The sequence below is a fragment of the Bactrocera oleae genome, chromosome 6, assembly GCF_042242935.1.
Source record: "Bactrocera oleae isolate idBacOlea1 chromosome 6, idBacOlea1, whole genome shotgun sequence".
NCBI classification, from domain to species: Eukaryota; Metazoa; Arthropoda; class Insecta; order Diptera; family Tephritidae; genus Bactrocera; species Bactrocera oleae.
In genome coordinates this window covers 9717298-9742583 of record NC_091540.1, presented here as the reverse complement: position 1 = coordinate 9742583, position 25286 = coordinate 9717298, and the positions used below count along the sequence as shown (strand labels likewise).

At 34.3% G+C, this 25286-nt stretch overlaps 1 protein-coding gene and 3 non-coding genes across 9 annotated transcripts in view; all 4 read right to left on the bottom strand.

Annotated features, from left to right (window-relative positions):
* The window catches only part of jim, a 170447-nt gene that overhangs the window by 83489 nt on the left and 61672 nt on the right, over window positions 1–25286 (bottom strand). The gene's annotated exons all lie outside the window — the stretch shown is intronic.
* TRNAE-CUC (transfer RNA glutamic acid (anticodon CUC)) lies at window positions 18746–18817 on the bottom strand. The gene has a single exon. It is a non-coding gene; the product is annotated as a tRNA-Glu (tRNA).
* On the bottom strand, window positions 19806–19877 carry TRNAE-CUC (transfer RNA glutamic acid (anticodon CUC)). The gene has a single exon. It is a non-coding gene; the product is annotated as a tRNA-Glu (tRNA).
* TRNAE-CUC (transfer RNA glutamic acid (anticodon CUC)) lies at window positions 20914–20985 on the bottom strand. The gene has a single exon. It is a non-coding gene; the product is annotated as a tRNA-Glu (tRNA).

Sequence of the window (25286 nt, the reverse complement as noted above, 5' to 3'; positions counted from 1 at the left end):
TTGCATACGCATACATACATATCTATGTGCATAAAAGTGAAAATTTGCAAAGCGTGTGTCTGTGTGTGTGCGAAGTTGAATTCGCTATCTGCCTGTCGTGCTTATCATTCGCGTAACTTCGTGCATAGCTCGTGTGTCGTGGCCAGTTCGTTTAGTGCATTCACCCGGGCCACCACCTTGTCTGGTCAGCCCTCTCAGCGTTCGTGGCAACATCGCGCTGCCACCATCGAATTGCAACAGCTGCATAGAGCTCTCAGCCCGATTTGTGGTTTTTATTGTAGTTGTTATTTTATTTTTAGTATTTGCGGTAGTGTGTTCGTGTGCGTGTAGTAGGTATTCACTTCCATTTCAGGTTTCTCAGGCCACTCAATCACCCATAGCGCCCCATTACCATATTTACAAGGTAAATGCACCAAGCTCATTCAATTTATTTACCAGGCAAATCGCGGTAGTGGGTTCTCTCGTTATTTAGGGGTTTTGTGAGAAATAATGCATAAGTTTGAAATTTCGGTTAACCAGTTCCATACTCGGTGGATGTAAGAGAGGTCCGTTATTGATTTGTGTTGTACATAAAATTGATAACACTTTGGATTCAGATACTTTTTGGACTCTTTAGTAGGATTCCAAAGGTCGTAGAATTTGTCTACAGGATATACATACAAAGGTTACGAATATTTCCATAAAATATCAAGAAAAAGAAAACGAAATTTGTCATACAATCTATAATCAGTGACTTTCCCTCTCTCTTGGGGGTTTTAATCTCTCCTAGGTGACCAAAATGTACTCAAACAATCAAAATTGACCATAATATCTATACAACCAATAAAGATGCTTATAGAATGTTTCTCCGTCTCTATAGGGATCACTTGACTTCTCTTAAAAAACAAAATTGACCATAATAGCCTTAGAATTTAAACCAGATATGGTAACATATGGGATTAGCTCAGACTATAATCATACGAAATGAGACACTTCCACCATCCGTGGTATTTCAACCAAGGTACTACAAATACTTTCAAAGCATGGGCATTCCTTGCGAGAAAAACGCTCTTTACATTTTTTCAACAAGAAAATTATAAAAGTAAATCGTAAATAGTGTGGACGCAACAATATTTCTACTAACCTAACCTAACCTCAAAAAAAAAAAACAAATCAAAATGTAGTTGTCTATCCAATGTAATTTGGAAAAAATGTACCAACTGTACTGAAACTGAAATTAATTAAATTCCATGAAGCTACTCAAAACCCTTACCTAACTGAAATTAATTAAATCCATGAAGCTACCCAAGCCCTTACCAAAACTAACCTAATAAAACCTAACCTAACCTAAACTTAACGAAATTAACCGAAATTAACCGAAATTACCCAAAACCGGTCTAAACTAAATTTTTCAAACTAAATTATTATTTTCTACACAGAAATATAATCTTAATCAAATATCATCAACTTAAGCCTTTTAATTTGTAAATCGACTCAAAAACCTTCGAAGACCACTAGAATGTAAGTCTAAGTAACTGTGCACCACTGTACCACTTGCTGCATTGGCACAACTCTCACTTATTTCACATCCATTTATCGCTGTCGCCAAACCGTTTTATATATCATCACCTCAGCAATGCAAAGCGCCGCCTCATCATTTACTTTAAATAGCGTCTACAATCAATTCCACTTGCTAAAAGCCAACAAAAACACAACAACAACGCACACCCACCACGCACAACCCATTAGCCCATGCGACCGACAGCCACTATGCGCAACGACACGCAGACCCACGCGCCGCATTCGCAAAAAATTTGTTTTAATTTCTTTTGCTTCACTACCAGCTCGTTTTTCTTATCTTGCGCCGTTGAACTTTTATTAGTTAATTTGTGTCTGCCGCTAACAACTGCGCTGCCTGAAAAAAGTTACTCATGCGCCCGTGTGCACACCGACGCTTCGATGGCGCGTTGAGAAAGCACAAAACACACGCGACTTCGGCTGGCTTATCTAACTTTTGCTGTTCGTCATAGTTTGTTTTGCCGCCAACAAGCCACAGCCACGCCAGGCGAAAGGGCAAGAAGGGCGAGGCGAAAGAGCAAGTCAAAAGCAAAGAAAATGAACCTAATCAATGCTGTGCTAGAGAGCTTTGATAGCTAACTCTAACGCGTCGGTTGCAGTTGTGGTCATGGATGTTATTTGCTCGCGTCTTATTTTAAGGTTTAGGATTTTACTTTGACTTTCATTGAAGACGATGGCGACGACGACGCAGCGCTGAACGCCGCAACGACGGCTGCAATGCTCAGCGCGCGCTAAGGTTAGTGGCAGCGCAACTATTGGCGCCAGCAGAGGCGCACACTTCATAATCAACACCAACACAAGAGCTGAAGATAGTAAATGCAAGCATACAACAAACATACAGATACATACATACATATATACATACAAGCAGCGACAATAAGAAAACCAAGAAATCACTAAATAAGAAATTAAAACAAAGCACGAAGTAGAAAACCCAACCAATATCGGAAATGCAAAATGAAAAAACGGGTGACGAAGAGCGCAAAACAGCCAACAACATGGGTGAAGCAAAGTAAAAAACAACAAAAAAGACGAGTTGATTTAGCATTAGAGACTCGAGTGTAAAATGCGAGCATCTCTGCATGGCGCCCAACTAGAAGTTCCTCTAATGAAAATCCAGACAAAGTCACAGACATTGGCGGTGTTTCCCGCCAAAAACGCGCGCACAAAGCCTTAGCGAAATTTACAACTATGAAAACTAACAGTGGTTTTGTATATATTTTCTTCGTCTTCTTCTTTTTATTTTCTGCTACAAGTTAAGGTCGCATCAAGCTGCGAAAATGTGAACGCCAACTGGCGGGCTTGGCGCGGCAAAATTCTGGCATATATAAGGAAATTAAAAATGGGTTATGTGTGTGTATAACTGTGCCGGTATATAGGAATAAAGTTCATTAGCCTCGAAACTTTGTTTCAATCGGTATTAGGTGTTGAATGTGAAATGCAGTAAAATTTGGTGTATAATAGGGAGTTGCAAGCAACATTTATTAAATAAGAAAATAAAAATAAAATCTAATATACATTTTTATTCAAAATTTACTAAAATAATGTGAGTATTTCAAATTCAATTTTGTATAAATAAGTATTAGTTTTTTATAATTTTTAAATCACATTTAGATTTTGGTGTTTATATTTTTCAAAATTTATAAATAAAATTTTCTCCAATACCTACAAGTATTGCGAAAAAAAATGTTTATGTAATTTTCTTTAAAAATAATATTTAAGCATGCACTTATTTACATATGCACCAACTAATTTAGTTTATTATTTAAGGTAACATATTTACATATTTTATTCAAATATTTTTTTACTCAAAATCATAAATTTATATATTTACTTTTTAATTGGCTTTAAAATTACTATGCTAAACAATAAAAATAATAATAAAATAAAAAATTTGAAAATAAATGTGTCTCAAATATTTATAATATTATTATAAAATATTATTTATATAATATTATTAAATTATTATTTAATATTATGGATAAACTTTATATCTAATTTACTAAGTTTTGCATTCAATATATAAAATCAAATTTTTTTAAATCTTTCAAAATATTATTTGTTTATTTTTTTATATTTTTAAAATGCTAAGCAAATCTTTATTTTATTAACATTTTAGTGTTTGGTAACTATTATATTATATAGCTGTTGATTTAAATTAATTTTATTAAAAAAAAGCGCATGACTAAAAAATATATTTATTTATATATTCCTAGCATTATTAAAAAAATAATTTCAGAAAAAAAAATATAAAAAAATAACAATAAAAAAATATATTTTTTATCGAAATAATAAATTTTGGTTCTATAATTGGTTAAAAATATGTATATATATATATATGATTTTTTACTGATCAATTACCAGTTTTGGAAAACTAATAAAATATTTCAAAAATATCACAAATATTTAGTTTTTACTGAAAACATATGACAATTAAAAAATTTCTTTATAACCTTTACATTATATTTTTATATCGTGAACAAGGGTATATATATAATTGATCAGCATGCTCAGCTGAGCCTATTTAGCTATGTCCGTCTGTTTGTATATACGCAAAATTTTTGAGATTTCGATCTTAAATATTGCACACGTCCTTCTCTTCTCAGGAAGCTGCTTAGTTGTCGGAACCGCCGATATCGAATCTCTATAGCATATAGCTGCTATACAAGCTGAACGATCCAAATCAAGTGCTTGTAAGGAATGTTTTGTATTTGCTAAGGATATTGTAGTTTCGATGCAACCGTAGTTGACATTTTTTCTTGTTTAATCTAATCTCAGTCTTATGTAGTCAAAAATATTGTTAGAAGTACATATCACTCAGTATGATCTTAATCTTGGTTCAGATTATAAGTTCACTGTTACATTAATTCGTACAAAGTCTAAAGCTATAAAAGTTAACTTCTAATAAATGTAAATAATTTTATATATATATATAAAGTATTGTAATATTGTTGAGTTTTAATCAACACTATTGAACATGCTTGCATTAAAGACACATATAAAATTAATTTTTATTGATAATTATTTTTCTATAAATAGAAGGAAATTAAGAATACCAATATATATTTAATTTCTTAATAGAAGTTAAAGTAAATTTCATTGACTTGAAGCTATCTACTGCATAAGTAAGTCCATATACAAGTATACTCATTGCTCAAAGGAAATTTCATGTTACGTATACGCACCATGGGCCCACTCTTCACACGCACCGATACACAGCAGGCACAAATGCACTTCACACGGTTTTCGAGAAAAACGAATAGTAAATCTGCACTGCTCACTAACAAAAACACAAAGTCATAACGCCATAACGGATTATTCATATTATTTTTAACTTTTTAATCATTTTTTAAACAATTCGTGAAATATGCGTTGTGCATACACACATACATATTTCCATATGCATCACTTATTTGTATTGGAAATTATTTGAAATTTTTCAAAGTTCGTTTTATTTGTTGCATTTTTCGTTTTATTTTTTTGTTGCTGGTGATATTTTTCTGTTTTAGTTTGATTTGGAATACAAAAATTTCTTCAATTTGAAAAAAGAGAACGAATGTGTCAACACGGCCGGAGTTTTCTAAACTAAACTGCATCAAACGGATGCCAATGATGCGGCTAAGTAGGTACCTACAGTCAAAAACCAATAATAGCAACAAAAACATACAACATAATGCATTAATAATATAAATAACAATAATAGCAACAACAGCGTGGCAAGCCAACACAACGCATAACACAGCAATACCAATTTTAAAGCAACAACAAATACAAACATGACAACAACAACAATAACAATAGCGAGCGCATCATTGTAATCAGCAAATATTGCAGTTTTTTCCATATTTTGTTGTTATTGTGCCGCAGCGTTGGCGGGCGTTATGTGGTCACAGCTGTAGCAACACAAAACAACAGCAACAACAACAACAAGCAGCACGCAATAAACGCATTTGCATAAATTGCAGTAAATTAGCGTTAATGGCGAAATTATTGTAAGCGTTCGCTGGCATTGCGCGTCAGCAGTTAGCTGGTGGCAGGCGGTGCGCCATGCGTTGGTGGGTTGAGTCAATATAGCCGCTGCTGTATGCGCGTGCAAGAGCGAAAGCGAGAGCACGTGTGTGTGACAGAGTGAGACGCTGCAGTGGCGCTTGCAATGACTGCGGCGCAAAGGCAGCCACCTAACTGTTGGTTGCACAAATGCCCCTCCGATCCGCCACCCAACGTCCTCTCACACCGGTTAGACTATTTATTTGTGGCTTTAGCGGCTATTTTGTTGCCGCTGCTGCACATCGTACAAGCATTAGGTGTTGTTGCTGCGGCTATGTTTGTCCACTATTTGGTTGCAATGCCCGCAATATTGTTGTTGTTTGCTTTGATGCTGTTAATTAACTGGTGGTCAACAATTCAAAGCAGCAATTGAATAAACAAGGATGAATAGCTGGTGAATAGCTGGAAATTAAATGCGTTTATTGTTGCTTTGCTATTTTTTGTTTCGCTTTTATTTTAGTTTTTTTCTGCATTCTAACCAACAAACAAGACTGAAATTAGTAGTGGCAAAAAATAGCACCAACACATAGACGTGTGACAGCTAAAACAATTAGGGCAAATTACAGTCGTGCTAAATATATAACCGCGCGGTTGTGTGGAAAGGCCGCGGAGAAAATGTAGAAAGGTGCTGCTGCAGCAGTTTGAAGTGAAAATAGAAAAACTGTACAAAAAAAAAAAAGAGCTAAGCTGTTGTTGTAGTTGCGTGTAAGCCTGCGTACAGCAAATAACGGCACAGTTTGTCCTTTTTTCTGCAAATCACTGGTGTTTGTGTTGTTTTTTTTTTTTTTTTTTTTTTTTGTGAAATTGTTAGAAAAGGAAGAATGCATTGATTTTAATGAACTAACTAATATGTTTAGTCAGTTGCGAGTGCAAACGCGCTAGTGGCAACAAAATTAGATTTTATATGTACTATTTAAGTAGAAAGTAAATGCTTTTTTCTACTTTTTTTATAAAAACTTCAAATGAAGTTTTGGATGTGACATTTCTTTCTAAAATTTAGCTTTTGTCTCACTCGCAGTCATTTGAAATAATAAAACTGAATTGAACTAGAATTAAAATTTTATTATCAACTAAATAAAATCACACCTATACACAAGAGCTAAAGCCGAGCGAAGCAATGCATGCATTTTTTACATAAAAATGTTTGATACAGTTCAATATACATTACGTATTAAAACCAAATATATATGTAAATTTTTTTTGCTGAAAATTAATACATTAAAAAAACGTAAAAAATTTATTTAAAAAATATTTTATACACTTAAATGTACATTAAATATTAAATAATATTTTTTGTAAAATAAAATTTTTAAAAATAAATGTTTAGAAAAAATTAAAAAAATTTAAAACAATTATACCATAATAAATAATTTAAAAAAAAATTTACATTAATACATTGTATTGTACATTAGACATTTAAAAGCAAATACAATAAATATTTTAAAAAAGAGAATATTTTAACGCATTTTTTTATTAAAAAATATATGACTACTTTACTGTAATAAATAATAAACAAAAAAACATAATTTATTTCACACAGTTAAATGTGCATTAGATATTTAAACAAAATATAATTTTTTGTTTTTCTAAAGAGATTATTTAAACACAAATTTTTTAATTAAAAAATTATTGTTATTTTACTATAAGAAATAGTTTACAAAACAAAATTAATTTAATTCATAAAGCAAATGTACAAAAGATATTTAAAAATATATAATATTAAATAAATAATAATATTTAAAAAAATAATAAAACATAACATTTTTTATTAAAGAAATTATAACTATTTTGCTATAATTAATTTATTTTAGAAAACCTAATATATCTTGTACAGTTAAAAATACCTTAGTTATTAAAAAAATATATAAAAATTCTTTTTAGAAATAAAATAATTAAAACAACTCGTTTTATTGACAAAATCATAACTATTTTACAATAAAAAAAAAACAAAAAAATTGTTAAAATTTTTTTTATAAGATGATAAATATTGACCAGCATTTTGGGATATTTTTTTAAACAATGCATGTAAGTAGGTATTAAGAGTATTTTTACTGGTGGTTGTACATTGGTCGCGGTGCATTACTTAACTTTATTTAAATATCTTCCTCATTTAAAAAATGAAAAAAAATCTATAATACATTTTAATGAAAAACAAAAATGTACAAAGTAATTCCTACTTTTAAGACTCGAAAACCATAAACCACCCTGGTATGTCAGTGCTATATAACAAACAAAGCGAAGAAAATTGTACGAAGCTGGAAAGTAATTTAATAACTATTTGCTTATGGAAATATTGGCATTAAAAAATACCGTTAAGCAAAGTCACCAGTGTCATAATTATCATAGAATCGTTATCTATACTTCTAAAGTAAAACCATATTCAAAAACTTTGATTTCGAACAATAAAAAACTGTTATCTCAATACAAATGGCTTTAAAATAAAAATGTTTAGCATGTTAGTATAAGTGCACACCAATTTTACCCAACCTGGAGATTTCGGTTTGGAACTCAGCTAGTAATATCATATTTCAGACTACAACCACTTGTATACGAGCATTCACACAAAATTAACGAAGTTTTTTAAACGAACCATGAAAGTTTTGCTAATTTCGTTAACTTTCCTTTTTTTGCGTCGTCTTGTCTTTCGTTTCGTCATCTGCTTCGCATGTTTCTTTGAATAAAATTTTTTTTTAAAAAACCACACCACGGGATAATGCTTTGCTATTTCACTCACAAACAGCTTCGTCATAGAAATGATAGAAGAAATCAATGAATAATATTATATTATGCTTATGAATAAGAAATATGATTTTAAGCTTTGGAGATATGCCATAAGTTTTGATTTTCCTCGAAGACGAGTTGAGGGAACAAGGAAAGCAGAAAATAAGAAAAATCATAGAAATATGCAAAATATGCATATAAAAGCATATCATTATTTTAAGGTTTATTATCCACAGTATTAATTTTTATTCAACGCAAAATAGTATTTAAAGGTGTGTTTACCACAACAGCAGCAACAGTTCACCATAAGTAAGATAGTAATATTTTAAAATGTTTCAAATTACTCACAACTCAGTACACAGCAGCGTTTTAGATATAGAATATGCACAGCTAAAGCAAAGCTAATAGTAATGAAATACTTTAGGCCCCTACTGAAATCCTTGTACCCCAATACTAATGACTTGCGCATAATCGGATGTTAAATTATAACAGTTTACTTATATTTGGGGTTATCTTATGGGTTGAGCTTGTGTTGCTACAACGCAAATATTTGAGACCTTATTTCAACAAGTTTACTCTGACTTTCAACTCCACTCAGTTCCGCGCTGCATTTTTTGCTGCGCAAACGGCAAAGAACAAAACAAAAAAAAAAAAAAAGAAACACTTTTATGAAAATAAAATAAATTTTTTTATATTTATTTAATAGTTTTGTATCATTTTCTGCATAAGTTATCAGCTGCATCACACTCGAACACACTTTTAATACTTTCTACTCACTTTTTCTTAAACGCCTATGCAAATTTTCATTGGAAGTGCTCTGCCATGACACGTCTAAAATTTCATTTCATCTAACTTTCGCTCCGGCTCGATTGCTCAATTGTGATTTTTACCGTTTATTTTTTGTAGTAGTTTGACCGAAAAACGCCATTTGTAGCCGCGCGCACACACACAAAACCAAAAATAAAACGCACCAAAAACCGAATATGTGTGTGAGTGTGTAAGTATCTAAGTCGACAACATGCAACGCGCGACAACAACACAGGCGCGCACACAAACACATATACAATTAGTATAGATAAACACAAAAAATCGCCGAAGTATAGAAAAGCAAAAAGGTCGCCCGAAAATTGTGAACCTAATGAAAAACCAAATTGGCGGCGAATTGGGAATGAATGAACGAAAAGCAAAAATCGTTTGAAATGTGTTGCTGATGGCGTTGCATTTTTGAAACTGAATAATAAAAAATGCCGCATGCAACACTTGGCGGTGCGCGCATACATACATACATAGCTACGTTAGCAAGGTGGCATTATCGCATAGCAATAATAACAACAATATTAACAACATGGTGAAATGCATAACGCGTCAAAGAATAATTTTGCTGATCATCACATCTCATTATGTGTAGCAAATGTATTCGGCGCTGACGCGGCAGTGCACGTAAGGTGTGGCGCGCATTATTGTGCGTGTGGCAAAATAAAAATTACAATGCAGTGAAAAAAAAATAGACAACAAAAATGAAATAAAAAACAAAAGTATATTAAAAAAAAAACATATTGTCCTGCGGCGAACGATTGCGACAGCCGCCAACTGTCAGTTTGCCGTGCAAGCGCCACAATGCACGAGCGCCGCGCTGTGCAGCTAGTAGTGTTGAGATGAGCAGGATTCGCAAAGAGAGCAACAACAAAGTTGCTGCGCCGCCAACTACTCCTGTGTGTATGCTTCACAGCGCAAATTGCACCCATTCTCACTGTTCGATACACCGCAACATGCCTCATTGCGTGAGATCACGAGCCACAGGCCTCATGCCGCTTGCCGCAAGTGCATAATTAGCCGTCGCTGCCGCTAACGCTGTTACTGCGCGCCAATAATGCTGCCTATTAATGCAGTCATTGTTCTTGTTGTTGCACTCAATGCGTTTGTGTTGTTTGTTGTTATTTGAGTTGTTGTTGTATTAATAAAAAAGCAATTTACGTGCACATTACCGCGCTGCAGCACACCGCACACCTTCTTCGGCCTGCCTTTGCACTGCCACGCACATATTTGTTGCAGTGGTTGTTGTTGCTGCCGTTATACTATTTTTTCGCACTGTTGTCGCGACATTTTGCTTTGTTTAATTTTTTCCACTTCGATTATTTTGTTAACTCTTTTTATGAATTTTATCTACCAGCTATTGGCTGCCGATCTGAGGCGGTGGCATGATGGCATGCAAGCAAAAACAAAAAAAAAAAAAAATATATATATATACATACTGCATGTACATAAGCAAATAAGTATATACTGTGCGTGAATTAAAATATATATACTATCGTTTGTATATGTGTGTCTGCAGGAGTGTGTGAAGTCATGTGTATAACTTGACCTGTCAATGTTGCAACATGGTCACCCAACAGCCGCACACATATTCTAGGCCTCAAATGAACATAATACCTATGTATATACGAGTATAAGGCGCTGTAGTCCATATGCAAATGAGAGCAATAAAAATTGAACGTATGTGCGTATGCTACATAAACAGGGTGTGCTTCACTTTAGTTGAGTAGCTGAAAATTTTTCGTATATTTGAAAAGTTGAAAAGTAGAGAACAACAAGGCTATAAAGCTTACCGCGAAGTGTGTAATATTAAGAAAAAACGTCGGAGACCCTGTATGATCAGCGTGATGAGCTTAGCTGATTCTAACAAGTCCTTCCTGCTCTGTCTATCCAACATTTTTATTTGACAAATAAACTATAATATAATACATATAAAACTAATAGATAATTTTCAAAGGCAACTCTATAATCTGTGAACATATTATTCAGATCGGACAATTGTAGCATATAGCTTATATAAAATACATACAAATTGATCTCTCAAAATCAAGTCTTTGTATGACACGCTTTTTTATTTCACAAATAAATTTCGAGAAATTTTACACAGATTATTTTCAAAAGCAACGCTATAAGCTGCGAACATTTTATTCAGATCGGATGACTATAGCATATATCTGCCATACAAAATAACCTATCAATATGAAAATAAACTTTTTGCTATAAAAAATATGCTCCGGTAATAGATATCATAAATTCAGTGCAACCGAAATTAACGTTTTTCTTTTATTTTTTCTTTGCAATTTAAATTTTTTTAGACACCCTGTAATTATCCAAGCAGTATAGTTAGTGTGTATACATACTGAAAGCACATCAATATATAATATATAAGCCCAACCACCAAACCTATTTTTTTACACGCCAATTATTTGCGGCATTTCAATAGCCTTTTTTTTTTAGATGCCAAACATACTTTTTTATTATTATTGTTATCATCATTATCAACCCCACCAACACTTCGCCATAGCAACGAATGCTGCAGACAACAATAAAATGAATACAAAATTTATACAAAAACCACCGACTACAACCCAACCACCCAAGCATGCAGCCAACCAGCATTCGTTAACATACTTGTATGCGTGAGCACAGTAACAACAAAAAGCAACAAAATTTGAATTTTTCAATCATTTATTTTATTTTGGCAGAAAATGCAAATTAATACATTTCATTATTTTATTTATTTTCTGTTTCATTTCAGCGGCGTACTGTGCGTTTGTTGCTGCTTTGAGCACACAGGACTTTCACGCACACACACACACACACACAAACATGCAAATTTTATTGTATTTTTTTTTCCACACAACTGTTTATCCAACTGTCAATGTGGCAATATATTGCGATCTGCTCATTTATGCGTGCGCTTGAAGCCTTTTTAATTATTATTATTATTTTCACATATTTCATTATGGTCATTCTACATGACCGCCACCTTAGCGCTGTCAGACCTTTATTAAATATCACCTCATAGTGGTGGACAAAAACACAAAACAAAACAACGTAGGAGTTGCGCGCAAAAAAGGGAAATTTTGCCTTTAAAAACTTTATGAAAATGCTCGAATACTCATTATCATATAAAAATATTGTCATTATAGTCATTATTATTGTTTGCCAATTGCTGTCGTTGTTTAACAAATAGCCCATACGCACACACATACGCATGCGTGTTGCTGCACAACTCCACTGTCATTGCTGTCAATTTTTTGCCATAATGAATATTGCATACTAAATAACTACGCATTGCTGCAGCGTAGTCGCCGCCAGTGGCCGCATGATTCGATTGCAGACAGATAACCGAAGGACTCTATAGACAGCATTATAGTAGCTTTTATTTATTGAATGCGAGTTGTAGGCGTTGTTGCTGCGCTGCTGTATTAAAGAGTTATCGGTCTCTAAAAAATTAATTATTTTATTAATTAAATGGGGCTAATGAAGCGACGTAAACGCAACATTTTTAATTATATATTTTGCTTACACTTTGAGTCGACACGCATTTAAATATACATGCGTGCTAGTTAACGCTAAAAAATACTGTTACTGTTGCTCATATGACTTCAACTATAATAGTAAGTCAGTTTTTTTTTTAATTTTTGAAAATTTTTAATCTACTTACAAGTTGGTCTAATAAGAAATTTACAAGAAACCGCCCGGTAATAGATAGTCTCCTTTGAGCTTCATACACTTAACCCAGCGAAAATACCGTGGCGGCTCTACTATTCTCATTCGATTAAAATTTCAGCCCGTGGAGTGACTCTTACATGTTTTAAAACGAAAAACAAAATTGAACTGGACCAAATCTGGCGAATACTTTGCATGTGGCAGTCTTCGTGGTACCACTTTTTTTGCATTCTATCGGCCCAATAATTCGACTTTGTGGAACCCTGCGATCGTTTTGCCCTTCCCTTAGTAGTCGTTCTATATCATATAAAAATGCGGCCGATAGAGCACCATACATAGCCTTCTTCGAAACAGCTTCGGCGGTGAGGTGTACTGTGTCCACTATTCTTCGGTCTCCGACGTGTGCCAGTGGATCTATGTTTCATCGCTGGTCATTAAACGACACCGATACTTCTTCGGATAGCGCTTAAAAACTAACAAATAAGGCTGCGCTTGTTATCCGGAGTGCGCGGACGACACCTATAAGTGTATGAAAAACGTGTTTTTTTGATCTGCCTACTATTTCAGCCATCTCACACAATTTCATTAATTGAACTGACAATACCAGATCTAAGCATTTTGTCGCTTTATCCTGTGTGGTTGCCGTTTTCGGAACTTCAAGTTGTGACTAATTAAAAACTGGCGTTGAAAAAGAAGAATCACTGCACATAACACTCAATTTATCTCGCGATTTCACTTAAAAAATACAAGAATCGAAGTACCTATCTTGCATTTTTCAATTTTTCTAAAATCCAAGGTCAGCCACACCAGCTGTCACCTTCAAAACAGAGCGACAAGTCCGCTTTGCTCACGAAAGGCTCGGTAATGTAGTAAGCTTTTACGAATGAAGTAAGTGCGCGAATACTAATCGATATAGAAAGATTATAGGCAGCTAACAGATCTAATTTATCGGTGTGGTTAGGTCCTACAATCTATGCAAATTCTTATAGCAACAAAAAATATTAAATTTAATTTAATTTTTTTTTGCCGAAAGCCAAAAAAATTTGCCTCGGAATAAAGGGTCGCGGTTGATCAAGCTGCTGCAGTATAAGAGAAGAGATTTAACACCAAGAAGGAAACGTCGAAGGTCTTATAAAATGTATTCATATACTTGTATAAATGATCCGCGTGAGGAGCTGAGTCGACTTAGCCATGTCCGTCTGTCTGTCTCTATATACGCGCACTAGACCCTCAGTTTTTGAGATTTCGATTTGAAACCTTGCACACGTTCTTTGCTCCTCAAGAAGTTGATCATTTGTCGAAACCGCCAATATCAGATCAGTATGGCATATAGCTGCCATACAAACTGAACGATTGAAATCAAGTTCTGATATGGAACTTTTTATATGTGAAGAATGTGCTAGCTGCTTGCAACCGAAGTAAACGTTTTTTTCTTGTTTTATAGAATTTTACCATTAAATATACATATTTTACGGTATCACTAAAACATTAGCATATTTCAAAAATACAGTTTGCACAAAAAAAAATTATTTCAATTATATTTTTTCCAGCATATTGCCTGATTAATATATAATGACTAGTTTGCTTTCAGATAAAAAATTCTCCGCATAATTTCATTAATATAATATAATATTTGAGAGAGGTTGGCAAATGAAATTATTAACAACAAAGCGATTTTTAATTAGTACCCAAACCAGAAACGCGGCCAAAACCGTGTCCAGCTGCTGATTGGTTCGACAGGAAGCTATTCAATTAACAAACTTGCATATATTTCGATACATCACGGTATACAAAACAAGCATAAAAAAATATTTATGTATATGCTTTTATGTATATTTGTATCGTATATGCAATCACGGCTAATGGGCTTGTACATGAAGGCTATTGAAGAGTTAAATGAAAGAAAAAATTGTAAATACAAAAGTTTGGCTCGGAAAAGTATAACATAAATTTCAAAACAAAACAAAATGTAACGAACGCAACAATATGTTAAAAAGAAGTAATGACAGCAATAAGGAGGCATAATTTAATTCGCAACTATGTGTTTGCATATACATTTGAGTGTATGATATATGTGAATGTGGTATATAATGTGAGTTATATTACGTATGTACGAGTATATTATGCACTTTTGTTGTTTATTTGCAAAAATTCTGCGGCTAAATGTTTATATATACATATGTATATGAAAAATTATTTATTTAGCAATTAAATGCATATACTTAGTAACTATAATGCTATATAGAGCATTTTGGTTTAATATTTGATTTAAATGAAATGATGAAAAAAACACATATTTAAGTAGAAGCTAGAAAAAACATTAACTTTGGTTGCACCGAAGCTATAATACTCTCCACAAATAAAAAGTGTTCCTAACAAGATTATTATTTAGCCATTATTGTCTTAGAGAATACCCACGCCAACTCACGAGAAGTTATCTAGTCAAATGAAAAAGTTTTTTCTTACAAGCACTTGATTCCGATCATTAAGTTTCAATGGTGGCTATATGCTATAGTGACCCGCGAATTCTGACAAATGAGCAGCTTCTTGCACAGAAAAGGGCGTGTGCAATATTTTATATCGATATCTCAAAAACTGAGGGAATAGTTCGAGTATATAGAGACAGATGAACGGGCAGACTAAAGGGCATGGCCAAATCGGCTCAGCTCGTCATGTTTATCATTTATATACACATTTTATATTGACTGATTGATTGAACATACCTCGATTAATGTGTCGGTAATAGAGATAAAGGCGATAATATATATCATATTGTACATATATGGTGACTTTGTGGCCAATGATTCAGATGTTAGTAAAGAGAATAAGAATAGTGTATACATGTTAGAAAAAAGTATGTTTGGACCGCCATTAGTACATACAGCTCTCGAGATCATAGAATACACAAGGACGTGGTAACCTATGCGAAGATCTAGTAAATTAATATAAATTTTCAATAATACGAAAGCGGATTCAGGTTTTATTGGTGTCATGATAAAATACGTAATTGTGGACCACACTATACCATACAAACGACGAGTGCAGTGATCGTTCGAAAAAAGTCAGATCTACATAACTGGCATGAACTGCGATTTTTATTCGGTCAAGCACTATAAACTCTCCAACATTTGCAGAAATTATTAGGGAAACTTTTATTTACCAGAATAGAGAGATTGTGTTGCTGAACACAATTCTGGATCTCCTTTGGTTTACAAATTTAGTCCATGAAGTGGTCATACAATAATCAGGGTAAAAATTGCTCGCTCGCCATACTTATATACAATACTTTCACAAGTAAATAAATACAGTTGATACATTAGATATATGTTACTCATATATATATATATATACATATACACATTTGATCCTGCATTTTTTCCAGCTCTTAAATTGAACACCCAACGCATATTTTTTAACATGTACTCCTTTCACCTCCAAATAAATGTCTACTCGGCCAGGTATGAAAGTATACGCATTGTCATTGAATTTTAATTTTATTTGGCAACCGATTTTTGTCTATATTACATGTAGTACATGCTATGTACATATGTAAAAAATGCATGTTAAATGAAATTGCTGTATTTAAAAAAAAAAATTCTCAATCATAATTTTTATTTTGCCCATTTTTTCGAAGCAAAATTTATGCCTGCTTTAAATTAATAAAAAAAAAAAACAAAAAACAATTGCAGAATTTTATGTGTTGCACATATGTATGTACATACATATACCGTGCACATGCCATAGGTGCGAATTATGTGTGCGCGAGTGTAATAATTGTATGTGTGTGTGTGTGTACTAGTGTGAGCGAGATGGCATTACGCATGTAATAGCTGAAAAAGTTCATATTTATATATGCACATATGTATATATTTACATAAAATAGATAAAATAAATCCTTAAAAAGTGCATTTGTCCGGCGACACACAGGTTTATGCAACAAAATGCATAAAAGTTTTAATTTAAACTGTAATGGCATGCAGCATGGAGGCTGTTAATGCTTTTATATTTGTATATATGTATGTATTGCACATAATACGTGTATGTGTGTGTAAAATGCGTGGATATACGCAATTTTTTAAATAAGGATGCATGAATTGACAACATCGGCAGTTGCGACGCAAATGTCTTGTTTTTGTTGTATTTCTGTACAAGTGCAGGATATCGAAGTGCCTGAGTTGGTGGGATTTTCGAATATATATATATGATGCATATTTAAAACTTGTGGATATATAGTGGGTATAACTGTACGAGTACATTAGGGTGGGTCGAAAAAAATTTTTTTATGCTTTCGCTGAAAAAAATATTATAAAAACAACTCTAAAAAATATAAATTATAAAATTTTTTTTAACAAAAAAAATAAGTGACCATTTATAATAATAATTTAATATGATTTTTTTTTCACTGAGTTAGAAAATTAATATAACAAAAATTTTTGCCTTAAAACAATCAAACTTCAAGCGTTAATATTTCCTAAACGGTTAGGTTTACGAAAAAATCTAAAGAGACCATTTTGTAGAGTAGTGAATTTCAAGACAATAAAACGAGATAGTTTTACGAGTAGTTGGAAGCGATATATGAGTTTTTCAATCTCATAATAAGAAAAAATTATATAACTGTAAAGCGGAGGAACTTCCCGTTACAATTAAGTGCTTACAAGTAAGCTTGGATAGATTTTCATAGAGTGGCCTAAGCACCTATTTTTCAAAGTACCAAGCGAAAAAATATATTAATATTTTACGACCCACCCTAATATAAATATTTACGCCTTTAACCCTTTCATCATCAGAAAAATATTTACAGACTAACTCAAGCATTGAAAACAGAGAGTTGATTGTCTATTTTAAGCAAGAAGAACTATGGTTGCACCGAAGCAACACAGCGCTCTCTTACAAAGTTCTCAACATTTTTTTAATATAAATAATAAATAATTTTCCAGCATATTATCTAAATAAGAAAATCCATATGAAAATTAAAATTGAGCTTGCAAGGGTTAATCAGCACAACAGCACGATTTCGCTTTGCATTTTATTTTGCAAGAGAAAAAATACCACCCACCCAATTTTAATGCGCTTGCTATTGTTTGTTGGTTGTCATGTTAAATTTTATTTTTAATTTTACACAAATTTTTTATGTTTACACACACACACGCAGTCGCACATGTGTTTATGCTTTAAATTTTCGCATTTTCTTTTTTTGTGCCACTGAACCACAGCGACATGCAGCGCGAATAAAATAAAATATGTAAAGCATATAGTAAAAAATATCGCATTGCCGCTACCCAGTTGCCGTTGCTGTTGCGCCTTGCTGGTTTGGGTAATTTTCGTGGTCGGTAACAGTCATGCGCGCTGCAACCGCAATACTCGCTGTGGATGCTGGCTGCTGGCCGCTGGCTACCTTGCGTCAGCACTGGGCGCCACGCACGGCTTAACGCCCTCTACTTGCTCTCCCCCTCGACTTCTTATATGGTATATACATATGTATGGACAACATGCTTTTCCGGCCTTTTCAACATGCGTCAATTGTGTCCGGGCCTTTGTGTTTTTGCAACTCGCTATCTGTTTGTAAATTTCGTGTTTTTGCGTTTTTTATTTTTAATTTTTTTTTTTGGTGCCTTTCAGCTTATTTTAATTTCATTGCGACTTCTTTTGTTATAATTTAATAAAATATTCAATCACAAAATATTGTTGCTGGAATGCATCCGTTTGTGTTGACAGAATACTCTTCATTGGCGGACTTTGATTGCAGTTTAAACGGCTGCAAGAATTCCTTTGTCGGCATATGCTTGGCTTCACAATGACTTCATTAGAGCTTTACCTAGTGTATTTTTTCATTTGCCATTGGCAGGACTTTAAATTAATCAAATTTTCACACCAACTGAACTGAGCTGCAGGCGCGAATGATACATCTTTTTTTTTTTTATAAAATATAATTTTCCCATACCGGGAATCGAACCCGGGCCTTCCGGGTGAGAGCCGGATATCCTAACCACTAGACAATATGGGATTTTTTTAGAAACGGTAAAAAACGTATACATTAACTGTATATCTATATAAAGTAAAACTCGAAAACTGGAAAAATGGGAAACTATAAATAACAGTTGCAACATGTTTTCGAAGTATGTTTTTAAGTAGAGAAAAATATATTCTGCACATACCGCGAATGCCACCCGGACCTTTCGGGTGAGAGCCAGCTTCAATGTATTTCGAAATACGTGTTTTTACAGTTTTCCAATATTGATCAAAATATTTCAGTCTTATAGATATCAGAGGATATTATTGATCATATCGTTCGTAATTGCCTATTTTTTGTATTTAGGAAAACGAGGGCTTATTCGAATAAATTCATATACAATATGCTAAACCTGTTAATTTCAAACTCGGATCCGAGATTAAAAAGCTATTTTTCCCATACCGCGAATAGAACCCGGAACTTCCGGGTGAGAGCTGGACATCCACTAGACAATATGGGATTCTTGTTATAACACTGTTAGTTGTGAGTACTTTCTACTTTATGATGTATTCGAATTACTTTTTGAAGTTTTTCGAAAAATCAGTTTCAAAAATTTTGACCATAAGATAGGAATAGAAAAACAAAAAATTATGTTCCAAAAAAACGGATGTGATTATTTAATTGTGATAATTAAATTCCGTAAGTACAGGCAAGACTTCGAGAAGAAACTACATGGACGTACTGGTTGGTTGAAAAGTTGGTTGGTCACACCTAGAAATGGCACTACTGCTCCAAATTTTTTTTTCTCATTATGGTATATCTTTGGGGATAACACATGCAAAGTTACAACAAATTAATTTTTGTCAATTAAATCTTTGTTTACAAGCCATTTGAAATTGACGTGTCAGAGTAGTATGTAGTTATCCAGTACTTACAGTGAGACCTTTCGAAAACATTTTTGATGCAATATCTAACGTATAAATGTGTTAGAAGAATAATGCTAATCTATTTCAAGAACACCATCGAATTTAAAAAGTTATCCTTCCCATACCGGGAATCGAACCCGGGCCTTCCGGGTGAGAGCCGGATATCCTAACCACTAGACAATATGGGACTTTTATAAATTGCTTGCAAAAGTTGCACATTAGCAATTCAAAAAAGCGTAAATGATATAAAATAATATCTTTTATATATCTAAAAACTAAATTGAATATTTACATAAGTGCTACTTTTAATAACATATAAGATTTCACAACACATGTGTGCGTAATTTTAGGCTTGTCTCATATTTTATTTACTCAAACTGTGCGTTTTCGATTACAACAAGAAATATGCTTTACTTTGTCACACCGGAAATTGCATTTAAAAATTAAAATAAACGAAATTCGAAAAACCGCAATGTACGACAGTGCGCCTTTACCATACCGTTATTAAAATTCGCATTTCCTCATGCGCGCACACACACATACACACTGAGCGCATTTTGAAAGCCATAGCGACCGGTGGTTTACCTGTGCACCCCTAAATTCAGCGATAGATCGGCAGCATTGTCCATGCAACGACGCACTTTTTATGAGTGCACAAAAATTCATTAAAATTTTAACGGCAAAAATAAAGCGAACATTAAAAATGCCAATCATTGTGGTTTAAGTGCGAGCGCACTCATTCGCCGGCCACCATTGTGGACTTGGCATTGCCGGTGTACAATAAATACAATTATAATTGCATATTCGGTTGCAATTCAATTTCACTGGGCTTTCAACGAGCAAATATACAGTGCACTGGTAAGTGACGTCAAGTCCATTACCAAGGCACACAAACCAAACACCCCTTGATTTACTTGGGCGAACTCGTTGTAAGTACTTGCTTAACAGCTACTGGCTGTCCGTCAGTAATGGACAGTCCGGTGAGTAGTATACTGTAGCAGATGAGACTTTTGTAAGCTGTAGGCTGTCATATGGGAATCAAACAATTTGTGGAGTATGTGAGAAGGCATATGGCATAATCCAAAGTTCTATTAAGCCAATTTTTGAATTTATTTTTGTATAAAATCCAATTGAGTAAGTAAAGCATACAAGCTAATTTAAAAAACAAATTATTAAAAATTTATAACTAAATATATTATACAATATTTAACAAAAAATTTATTTTTCCCATACCGGGAATCGAACCCGGGCCTTCCGGGTGAGAGCCGGATATCCTAACCACTAGACAATATGGGACTTATATAAATAGTAATTACCAGCCGCAAGACTTGCTATGTGAGTATATATACATACTTGTATGTTCGACAATGCCAAGCATTTATCGGCACATCTCATACAGGCGTGATTCATACTCCACACACGCTCATCTGACTGGCCGGCCGACAAGCGCCGCCGCATATATATAACAACAATAGACGTATGTGTTTAATTGAATACAGAAAAGCGCACATTTATGGCGTCCGAACAAATGGTGTGGAACAAAATATAATAACAAGAATAGGCAATAAACAAAAACAATGCACATATTTATTTTCAACACTTCTTAAAAATAAATATAATTTCATTGCCTGCTTAGCGGAGCGATCCATTTGAGACGCATGCTGCTTCTCCAACTATTTATGATATGCCATAATGGGCTTATAATAATTAATTAGTATATTTTTCAGATTTATACTCAGCATAGAACCAGTAGGATAAAATAGATGATTTGACGTTCAGAAAGTATGGATTTAGGTTTAAATAATTACACTTATTCCCGAAATCCGCTTACCTAGTAGAGCGTACTTTGGAGTACTTATGAATACATTTTGCCTTCTCATGGACAAAGGGGTGTTGAGCCCACAACTTTTCTTTGCTGCAGATAGCCTTTGGTACTCCTAAAGTAGAGAAATCACAGATCTCGCTGCTAGTTGATGTAATATAAGACCTTTGCCTTTGGTGCCTTTGGACTCAAGCAGCGAGTCAGCGCGCCAGTTGTTTATTCTTCTTGCTATTTGTCGCAAATAAGAGATATCAAGTGCAGCCAAGTCTTTCCCCATCTGATCGCTCCCACAGAGTGGCGGTCTTTCTCTTCCTTTGCTTCCACCGGCGATTACTGAATCGAATACTTTCAAAACTGTAGTGTTCTCATCCATCCGGACAAGATGACCTAGTCAGCGTAGCCGCTGTCTCTTGATTCGCTAATTTTGCCTGTGTACCAAGTCCCAACGAACCAAGACAAAACGCTACAAGTCAGCCCTCATCATTCCCGTCCTACTATATATGGTGCGGAGGCATGGACAAGGACAAAATCTGATGATTCGGCGTTAAAAGTGCTCGAGAGAAAAGTTTTGCGGATGATATATGGTCTTTTGCGCATTGGCAACGGCGAATACCGCAGTCGATGAAACGATGAGCTGTACGATATATAATATAGGCAAAGTTCAGCGAGTGATCTAAAATTACTGGAGAAAAAACTTCACGAAGAACTGTCTGAAAAGTTTTTGCTATATATATGTAGATGCGAAAACTTTCGCGAGCATATAAATATTTGAAAGCATTCTACACAAATGCATTAAAAAACTAAAGGCTTTCTTTGGTGGTTTATAATAAGCTGACTTTATAAGCATGGAACTATATATAGCCGAACTATTTTTCTCTTTTTGTATTTGAGATGTAGGTCTAGGTATCCTTTACACAAGTACATGGTGGCCTCTGTGCAATTTTCAACAGTATTCCCTCTTCTTATTGACAAACCCAACTATTTAGAAGCGGCTAAAATATGTCGGTTCCTCTACTTTCTCTATTAATATAAAAACACTTAGCACAAATAATAAAGAAAATTGGACCAAACATCTAGCCGCTATTAATTCCAAAGACTGCTTCACTATACTAGACATTTGAAAGCTCTGAAAGCAAACAAATCAATCAATTAACAATCAACTAATCCTTGACGCGCTACTAAAACGCATCCATCAAAATAAAATCCACCACCGTACAATAACCTGTCTGGCCAGCCATCTTCGCCGCATTCTCACAACAACTTCTAATACGAAGTATTACACACTCATATGGCAACACTGAAATGCTGCATTTTGGAGCTGTCGGTTCTTAATAGCCAGTTTGTCTATGAAATCCAGCCAATCCCCATTTGCAGCTCACAAAACAGATAAAAATGTGTCTGTATGTTTATAAATATATGTAGAGGGCTATGCATTTACATATCAACAGCATCCAGTTTGGCTATGGCTTGTAGTCGCATTTGGCGGCATCATTCGGATTATAATTAATATTGATAAATGGCCGCATTTGACTGCACGCTTGAGTGAATAGATGATCGACGGACTGTACTGTTAGTGGCTTGAATGGCTAAAAGAGTGCAGACCAATTGCATGACAAGCTGAATGACTAGCCAAAGTGACGGACTGACTGACTGAGTAACTACATTTTGCCGATAGATAAAACTGCCGCTATTGCTGTTGTAATTATTTTTGTTTTTATTGTAGCATACTATATTGCATGTATGCAAAGGAAAATCTCACTAGGTGTAGCACGTCGCATGCCACTAAAAATCACTCATCAGCAGTTGAAAATTGGAATGAGTTGACATCAACAGGATATACACATGGTCAGATGAGGCACAAATGCATTTCGCATTTCGCCTGTGTGTGTGTGTGTGTATTTGCGTTGCAACTTCAGTATTGTATTTGCAGATGGTAGAGAATGTAATTAAGCGTCGACTATGGCGTTTGAAGCAGTAAAAGCTACCGCTGCAGTTCAATGCTGTCAGTTTGGAGATTTGAGTTGGACTATTTTTGCAAGTGCCGTAAAAATTGATATTCTTTTTTGTACTTTTTCATTTATATATATTTTTTAAATGTAGTTTTCATACATATAGCTAAATGTATATAATGCACAGAAGCAGATATTCCACATACATATGTGCCATACAGGTGCTTTACAACCATACAATAAAATCAACAAGTTATATACTAGTATCAACATGGTATGAACGGGAGGCACGACTATTCCAAAAACTGTCCGTTTTTCATGCCAACAGGCGATATTTTTCACCATGCTGCGACCTTCAGAAATCATAATTGTTATATATTGACCGAAATCACACTAATTCCAAAATAATTCACAATGGTTACATAATTAACTAGTGCAAAGTTTGCTATATTCTCAAGCACACTTTTGAGATAAATTTTACTCAGAACCGACCTACTCAGGATTTGAAAAAATGTTTAATAGTCGATATAATTTTACTCTCTTATACTCTTTATCTCTCTCTCACACAGCTCTCCAAAAAATTGATGCTTGTCCAAATAGTACGGTTTTTGTTATGTGCAGCCATACCATAAGACCATACAGTTATATCAACTAGTTTTGAATTACTTTAGAACTAGTATTAATATACATAGTATGAGCAGAAGCTCCAACTAGTCCACCAGCTGTCTTTTTTATTACAAACTACATGCATTTTCCACACTAGTTTCAAACGAATAGCAATTAGAAGGAGCTCTTTTTTTATTGAAAATAAACGCTTAAGTGGTGCAACTTTCTGGCTCTTTCTCTCCCTCAGCTCTCGTAGAAGCTTATGCTTTTCTGACTAGTTCGATTTTTATCAGTATGTGCTAGTTGTAAACTGGTCTTTCTTAAGCCTAGTTAATTAATTTTTTGCTACCGTGAACTAATTGCAACGCTGTGCAATACTTATATAGAGCATATTACATTCTATATATACTACATATACATATACATGCATACATACATAGGTATAAGCCGCTGCCGATTTTTTAATCACTTCCAAGCCATTTTACTCCGCACGTAATTTTTTTAATTTTTTTCAATTTTTTTACTTTCTATTTTTGCTGCAGCACAATTTGCGCTCCTCCTCTTCTGTTTCGCCCGCATTTGTTTTGGTGCCGTTGTTTGTTTTTTTATTTTTTTATTATTAAATGAAAAATGTTTTTAATTAATATGCTTCAGAATTGAAGTGGTTGCCATATTTCGCATATGAAAACGAAGTGGCCCACTTCAACCGTCAAGTCAACGAGCACCCATCCTGCCGCGAGTCGCTTAAAAGCATCAACAACAAATTCAGTTGCAACGCGCGCCCACCGCACGCTGCGCCCACCCACCGATCTGTGCAAGCGCTTCGCTTTGCGTTGCAGTTTACCGCCTGCAGGTTGTTGCCGTTGTTGTTGCAATATTATTTTTCCAATTTTTTTGCTTTTTTATTTTCTGCTTTTGCTGATTTCTGCTGTCGCGGCGGCACTTTGAGTTTCATTCGTTTATCCATCAACGTCAGCAGTGCTTTTCTTTGTACACCCTTGCTGCCTGCGGGTGCTGCAGCCGCGTGGTTGTCGTTGTCGTGTGTCAAAAATTGCATTTCCGCACCACAATCACAGCGTTGCATGTGTGCACTTCTTTCTATGCATACAAATATAAATAGCAACGCTGTTGCATATGTTTTTGTATTAATACTTCCGCTTAAGCGTGCTGCTTTTGTTAGCGTTCTTGTTTTTCTGTTTTTGCTTTTAGAGCCAGACAGC